We start from the raw sequence: 8,261 nt of genomic DNA on the forward strand, positions 1-8,261 counted from the left end.
AAAAAAAAAAAAAGGTTTTAAAACTTAATCACATATGAACCATTTGTTAATCATGTACCATGGCTGAAAGGCATGCTTGCTGCCCTTAATTGCGTTTTTTCATCATCTCCTTCAGGTTTACGAGCTAGTATACAAACCTTTGGAATTAAATTTTCAAGATTGTGCGTGTAAGTTGCATCCAGAACCATGTCTAACGTTACATAGCATTTGAAAGTACCAGCTTTTTTTATAACCATGGTTCCGAACTTTGGTCGACTAATTCACGGGATATCGTACCATCTCGTTATTACAAATATTATAGAAAAAATCACCTGACTATAGATGAATCTTGTAAGGGTTTGACATCCAATTATTTGAACTGTATCTCGTTTGGAATCTTCCAAAAGTTCAGTAGAAACATTCAGCTGGTTAACAGCAAAATATGCCCTAAAAATTAGGTTAGAAGAAAATGGCATTATTTCAACTACAAATAAGATGCATAGATTCTATAAACACTTTTAATAAAAGTTATTTGAATGAAAAAGTAACAGATCAACTTACTATACACATCGGTGACAACACTGACCAGTTGAACATGACCTACCCGCAACTCCTTGTAACATCGTTTCCTCAAGATACTTTGCAATCTACACAAAACAATTTCAATAGTTTCCCTAATACGAGTTATTGCATGTCAATAAATCAATACAAAAGGAAAAAGTTACTGACTTTCAGACTACGTAAAGGATTTTTAGCAGCATATTCACACAATTTCGCAATTTTCTGATCGTTCACAGAACCACCCTGCACCAAAAGTATAACTTCACTTTCTAATATAATAAAAAGGACTTCATTAATGATTCATGACATAGAAACTGAACAAGAATGTAATTCATTATATAATGAAAGAAGTACTAACAGGTGATTTAGGAAAAAATTCAGCTACTAATTTCTTGTATCTCTTCACACGTTGCCTTGAACACGAGCTCAGTGCAGAACAGCAAACCCACATGTTTACACATGCTGGAAATAACTTTTCTTGAAATTACACCCATTTTCCTCTAAAATCAGATCAATTACCACTTATCATAACCCTAATTACAGACACACATCCTTAAAAACCCTACAAGAACACATACTGCTATAATTACATACAACAACATAAACCCAAAATGTAGAAGAAAAAATAAAGTATAAAAATTGCTTCTCAAAATACAATCATGAAAAAATAAAGATATAAACAGGCTATAACCTAGATTTCATAAACCCGGTAAAATTAGCGTAATCTTTACAAAAACAAGCAGAATCAACACTTTTGAAGCAAACCCAGAGTAATAGTTAGTACAAGAAGAAGAAAAAATAAGTAAGAAAGCTGTTACCTTGACCCAAAATAATAACGGATCTGGGTATGTGAAATGGGGGTTTTTAGAGAATGTTGTTTGAATGTGTTGAACTTTGGAAGACTAGTGTTTTGTGAAGTAAGGAAGGGTACGGTGATCACGTGGCCCACGTGATCACGTGGATGAAGTAAGAGTACGGTGATCACGCGGGTGACAGTGGGAAGAAGAGAGTAACACAGGAGAAAAATGAAGCTTTTGTCATTTGTCATAAACTTGGGAGACTGAAAACACCAATTAATACTTCTTCTTTTTTTGTGTACAACTTTTTATTTTAAAGTTCTTTTTTTAATTTAAACTTTTATTATTTATCTTTTTTGTGTGTTGTTCATTTGTTTGAAAAAATAAATCATAAACCATGATTTTATTATTGGTGTTGATTCGTACACCATTAAAATTATCCATACACCACTAAATGTGCAATACAATATTGTACTGTACAACTCTATAAAGCATATTTAGTGGTGTATGGATAATTTCAAGTGGTGTACGAATCAGTCCCCTTTTATTATTACCCATTACCCATACATGCTAAATGCTAATGGCCACCGACTTTTTAGCCGTTTTGGCCCCACCCCCACCCAAATTTGGGTCAAAACCACATCAGGGGAAAAAGGTGTGGGAAATCAAACACCCCATCAAACTATAACTTTCAAATTCAGTCTCCATATCAGAGGTGTAAAATGAAACTTATTATTTTAATTAAAAATTTAATCAAACTTCACCCATATTTTTAACGGACATATCTTTCTGCTCGCCTCGCGTTAAATTTTTTCGAACCCACCGTTCAACTCAAAAAAATCTTACGAACACAACGGGACTAACTATACGCGAAACGGACGCTCCTAAAAAAAACGCTAAATACCTCATATATATTCAATACATATACACACCTACGTACTAACTACGTGTATCTAAAAACACCCGTAGCAAAACGTTTTTACTTCTGTAAATACATAACGCTCCGTTAACTATGAATACGCAACCCAAAGGCCCCGCGGCATCGCGCGGACCCGTTTTACTAGTTTGTACTATTATAATTATAAACAAATAATTAATTACAATTATAAAATTATATTACTCTTTCCGTCCTAGCCCACCAACAAAAAAAAGTTCAATTTTAAATATGTTATAATTCAGTAGGCTTATAACTACCTTTAGTGACCTATTAACTACTTAAATATGTAACAATATATAAGAACAAAGAGAGAAGAAATATTGATATTGATATTTCAAGAGAAATGGTACACCATTAAATGGCTACCATACATGCCTATTTATAGTGTAAAATATTACTATGCAAGCTATACAAAGTTGACTAAAATTTATCATTCATACGACTTTTTGTACTCATATTATAACACTCCCCATTGGATGATCAATTTTATTAGAGTGCAACTAGTACTGTCTCATTAAAAACCTTGCTAAAGAAAAACCCAGTGGGATAAAAACTTTAGTCAAGGAAAAAAGAGTGCAGTATAAAGTTGACTCCCCCTCAAGTAGACATCGCTGAGTCGTCACATATTTTGAACTTGCTTCATGCCAATATTGTGAACGTGTGTTCTGAAAACAGCGGTTGACAGTGCTTTGGTATAAAGATCAGCAGAGTTGTTGATTGAACGTATCACATTTTAATCTGGTTGTCTTATATGAGAAGAATCTGAGGTTTTCATCTGAAACTGTATCATCTAAATCTTTTATGTACAAGTTTAGCCCATGTGGTTTGTCTACAATCTCCTTCATGGTTTGCTCAAACTCTTGTTTCAATTCCTATTTCCTTTTAGTCTTTTCTGAGCCTTACCAACATACCATTCTTTTCCATCAAACTTATGACCGTTAAGACCGTCTATGACTTTGGCACCTCGTCAGCATTTATATTTTGTTCTGTCACTTTTGATACTCTTCTTTCATTTGTATTATGCAAGCTTCATTATCTTCATAGTTGTTGGTGAAGATAGTTGTTGGTCTTTTATAGCGTTCTAGTCCACAAGAATCAATAATGATTTGTGTCATTGATCTCAATCAAAAACATTTTCGAGTAGTTTTATATAACGCAATCACTTCGTCATGATTTGATGATGTTGCAACAAGTGTTTGTTTTAAGAATGCCATGATTTTGTGGTACCTCCAAATAGAAATACATATCGAGTTTGAGATTTATCTTTATGAGGATTTGATGAATGACCTGCATATACATAATCAATCAAATCTTATTTTGAAGCGTTAGAATAAAATAATTTTAAATCAGTAATTCCTCAAGGGTATCAAAATATCTGCTTGATCCCATTTCAATGTCTTTTTGTATGAGTTGGGCTGAACCTTGTCAACAAATTAACTGCAAAAGAAATATCAGGTCTTGTACAATTTGTAAAATACATAATAACCCCAATTGCACTAAGATATGGAACTTCTGATCAGTAAAGATCTTTAGAATCTTCACGGAGATGAAATGGATCAGTGTCAATATTGAGTGATATATCAACCAATGGTTTTGTATTTAAAAATGTTTTAAAATATTTTCGGTATAAGTTGTTTGATGTACAAGTAAACCATTAGGCATATGTTCAATTTGTAAACCAAGGCAATACTTGGTTTTTCCGAGATCTTTCATTTCAAATTCTTTCTTTAGAAGTTGAATGGCTTCATGGATCTCTTTATTTGTGTCTATGATATTAAGATCATCAACATAAACAGCTATGATCACATATCCGGATGTTGTTTTCTTAATGAAAACACATGGACAAATAAGATTATTGGTATACCCTTTGCTTATCAAGTAATCACTTAATCGTTTATACCACATGCGATCCGATTGTTTCAATCCATATAAAGACCTTTGTAGTTTAATTGAGTACATTTCTTTGTGTTTTGCATTTGATACTTTTGATACCTTAAACCCTTCATGGATATTCATGTATATATCACTATCAAATGCTTCATTTAAATAAGTAGTAATAACATCTATGAGATGCATTTCTAAATTTTTAGAAACTGTTAGGCTGTTAAGTATCTAAAAGTAATTGCATCCATAACAGGAGAACAAGTTTTCCTCATAATCCATTCATGGTCTTTGAGAGAAATCTTGAGTTACAAGTCTAGCTTTATCTTGTAACCTCATTTTTATCATTTCTTTTTCGGATAAAAATTCATTTTTATCTCATACGTTTCACATCTTTAAAAGTGATAACGATTGATCCGAAAACTTTTCTTTATTGAGCGATTCTAATTCAGCTCGTATTGCTCCTATCCATTGAGTCCAATCATGTCTATTTTGACATGCAATGACAGATTTTGGTTCTAGATCATCATCTTTATTCATGATGTCATTGTAAGATTATATGAAAAATTCTCATCAATATTTTGTCATTCCATTTCGGTTCCATATTATTGCATAATTTATTACAATTTATGTATTTATATTTATTAATATCCTCTTCATTTTTTATCTTTGGAACCAATTGGTCTTCCACGTTTCAGACGTGGCAAAGACTCAATAGTGACATTATTGCCAGCTTTTGAAATTTCAATTCGAGCTGGAGCATTTGCTGATGGTATATATGATTTAGTCACTTTTTTTTTGTAAATGCATCAGGCAATTTATTCGCAAGTTCTTGCATATGCGTTATTTATTGAACTTCAATCTCGCATTCTTTTGTGCGAGGATCAAGATACATTAATTGAGGTTCACACCATGAAATATCATTTTCTTTATTTTATTTATTTCTCCCCCTAATCTAGGGAACAATGTTTCATTAAAGTGACAATCAGCAAAACGTGCTGTAAAAACATCACCCGTCATGGGTTCAATATATCTTATGATTGAAGATGTTTCATATTCAATATATATTTCAATCCTTCTTTGAGGAACCATTTGTTGTGGTGGTGCAATTAAAAATACACTGCACAACCAAATGTTCTAAGATGGAAAATATTTGGCTCTCGACCAAAATTGAGTTGGTAATGGAGAATATTTATGACTTGCACTTGGTTTAATGCGAATTAATGTCGCATTATGTAAATTTACATGTCCCCATATAAATATTGAGAGTTTTGTACTCATTTTCAATTGTCTAGTTATTAGCTGCAAGCGTTTGTCTATTGATTCAGCTAAACCAATTTTGTGTATGCACATGAGCAACTGGATGTTAAACAACAATCCCTTTAGACATATAATAATCATTAAATGTTTGAGATGTTAACTCACCAGCATTATCAAGTCTCATCCTTTTAATGGTGTAATCAGAATAATGTGTTCTCAATTTAATAATTTGTGCAAGAAACTTTTCAAATGCCATATTACGGCTTGATAACACACAAACATGAGACCATCCGCTAGATGCGTCTATTATAACCATGAAATATCAAAATGGTCCACATGATGGATGAATTGGTCCATATATATAACCTTGAATTCTTTCAAGAAAACATTGGTGATTCTTTCTCAATATTCTTTTCATTAATCATCATATGTGCTTTTCATTAATCACCATATGTGCTTTTTCATTAATCACCATATGTGCTTTTCATTAATCACCATATGTGCTTTTCATCATATATCCTTTTCACCATTTGCGCTTTTAATCATATGCGTTGCGCTTTTCATCATATGCACTTTCCATCATATGTGCTTTTAATCATATGCGTTGCGCTTTTTATCATATGCGCTTTTAATCATATGCGCTGTGCTTTTCATCATATGCACTTTTCATCATATGCGCTGCGCTTTTCATTTGATTTAAATCAATGAAACATTTCTTAGATTTGATCATAATGTGTATATTACCACTATCTGCAATACATAGGTTTTTACCATTTAAATGATGTTGTATTTCAGTAGGATTCATATTAAAACTTCAAATAAGATAAGCAAATAATGAGTTATATTTCAGCAAGATAATCAAATTATATTACGTGCAAACAAGTTATAATCTGAAGTACATAAAAGATAACACTTAATAAAACATATGCGTTGTGGTCTAAAACCATTTATTTATGAGTGATACATAATAAGCTAGGCATCTTAGAAAATTCAAACCATTCAAGTCTCAAGGTAGCTCAGGGTTTATTTAATCAAGATTTTTCAACAGATTCACTCTCGTTTTCTTTTCTTTTAGGACTTATTTGTAGAGCTAAACAAGATGTTCATGTATTCAAGAAATACTAGACTGATGATCTACGTTACCAGATCACTAATAAGAATCTTCGAAATTCTTATAAGAGCGTCTACTAACATCTTCAATTTTATTCTTTCATGGATCACCGTTATTTCTTGATAATTAATATCGTATCTATCTTTGAGTATTTTCCATAATACACTTAGATCTTCGATCATATAATATGTATATTCTAAAGACTCGTCAATATGTTTGCTAAGAAAAATACTTTCTATTGCTTTCTCTTGTTCGGAACAATTGTTATTTTCATTCAGGGTTTCTAAAATACCGATTGATTCGAGATGTTTTTCTACATTCATAACTCATGTTAAGTAGTTGTTCCCACTTGATTCTAAAAGAGCAAATTTAAGCCTTTTCAAATTCGACATTTTCTATTATCAAAAAAATGAATAACATAAATCATAATCATAATCAACTACCATTCATAGACAAATAATAAAATAAAATTAGAATCATTTTAAATTCATAAGTAGCAAATAAAGGAATAATGGTATGATTACAAATAATAAAACCATAAGGGAAGGATATAATATAGGTTCATATAATATTATTAATAATATTATTATAATATATATTAAGTTATAATATATATTATTATAATATATTTTTGTTATTTTAACTTTTAAGATTTACTTTTAATAAAAATACAAACTACTTTTTCTTATTTTAACTTTTAAGATTTACTTTTAATAAAAATACAAACTACTTTTTCTTATTTTAACTTTTAAGATTTACTTTTAATAAAAATACAAACTACTTTTCTTATTTTAACTTTTAAGATTTACTTTTAATAAAAATACAAACTACTTTTTTTTAACTTTTAAGATTTACTTTTAATAAAAAAAATACAAACTACTTTTTCTTATTTTAACTTTTAAGATTTACTTTTAATAAAAATACAAACTACTTTTTCTTATTTTAACTTTTAAGATTTACTTTTAATAAAAATACAAACTACTTTTTCTAAAAATACAAACTACTTTTTCTTATTTTAACTTTTAAGATTTACTTTTAATAAAAATACAAACTACTTTTTCTTATTTTAACTTTTAAGATTATAAATTTAAGAATAAACATTAGTATGCATGAAATAAATAATGATTAATTGCATAAGTAATCATAAATGTTAGATAACATATAAAGACCCCATCGTATTCGTATTGATCGGAATTAATCTCGACCCATGGTACCGTGTTGTCAAATGACGTGTTGCGTACATAAAGTACCGTGTTGTCAAATGACGTGTTGCGTACAATCATGAGGTCTTGTTAACATAAATATAAATGTTAGTGAAGTTAATAAGAGTTAGATTACAGAAAATATAATTCAGGCGGTATAACCGACCATATATAACTTAAATAACATAAATATAAATGTTAGTGAAGTTAATAAAAGTTAGATTACAGAAATATAATTCAGACGGTATAACCGGACCATATATAACTTAAATAACATAAATATAAATGTTAGTGAAGTTAATAAAAGTTAGATTACAGAAATATAATTCAGGCGGTATAACCGACCATATATAACTTAAATAACATAAATATAAATGTTAGTGAAGTTAATAAAAGTTAGATAATTTCTTACCTTGATTAGTGACGTGTGCTTGCTTAGATAAACCTTGATTATACGGAGCACTTCGTGCTGATAACGTGTTATAATTCAGTAGGCTTATAACTACCTTTAGTGACCTATTAACTACTTAAAT

Source organism: Rutidosis leptorrhynchoides, chromosome 1, assembly GCF_046630445.1.
Source record: "Rutidosis leptorrhynchoides isolate AG116_Rl617_1_P2 chromosome 1, CSIRO_AGI_Rlap_v1, whole genome shotgun sequence".
Taxonomy (NCBI): Eukaryota; Viridiplantae; Streptophyta; class Magnoliopsida; order Asterales; family Asteraceae; genus Rutidosis; species Rutidosis leptorrhynchoides.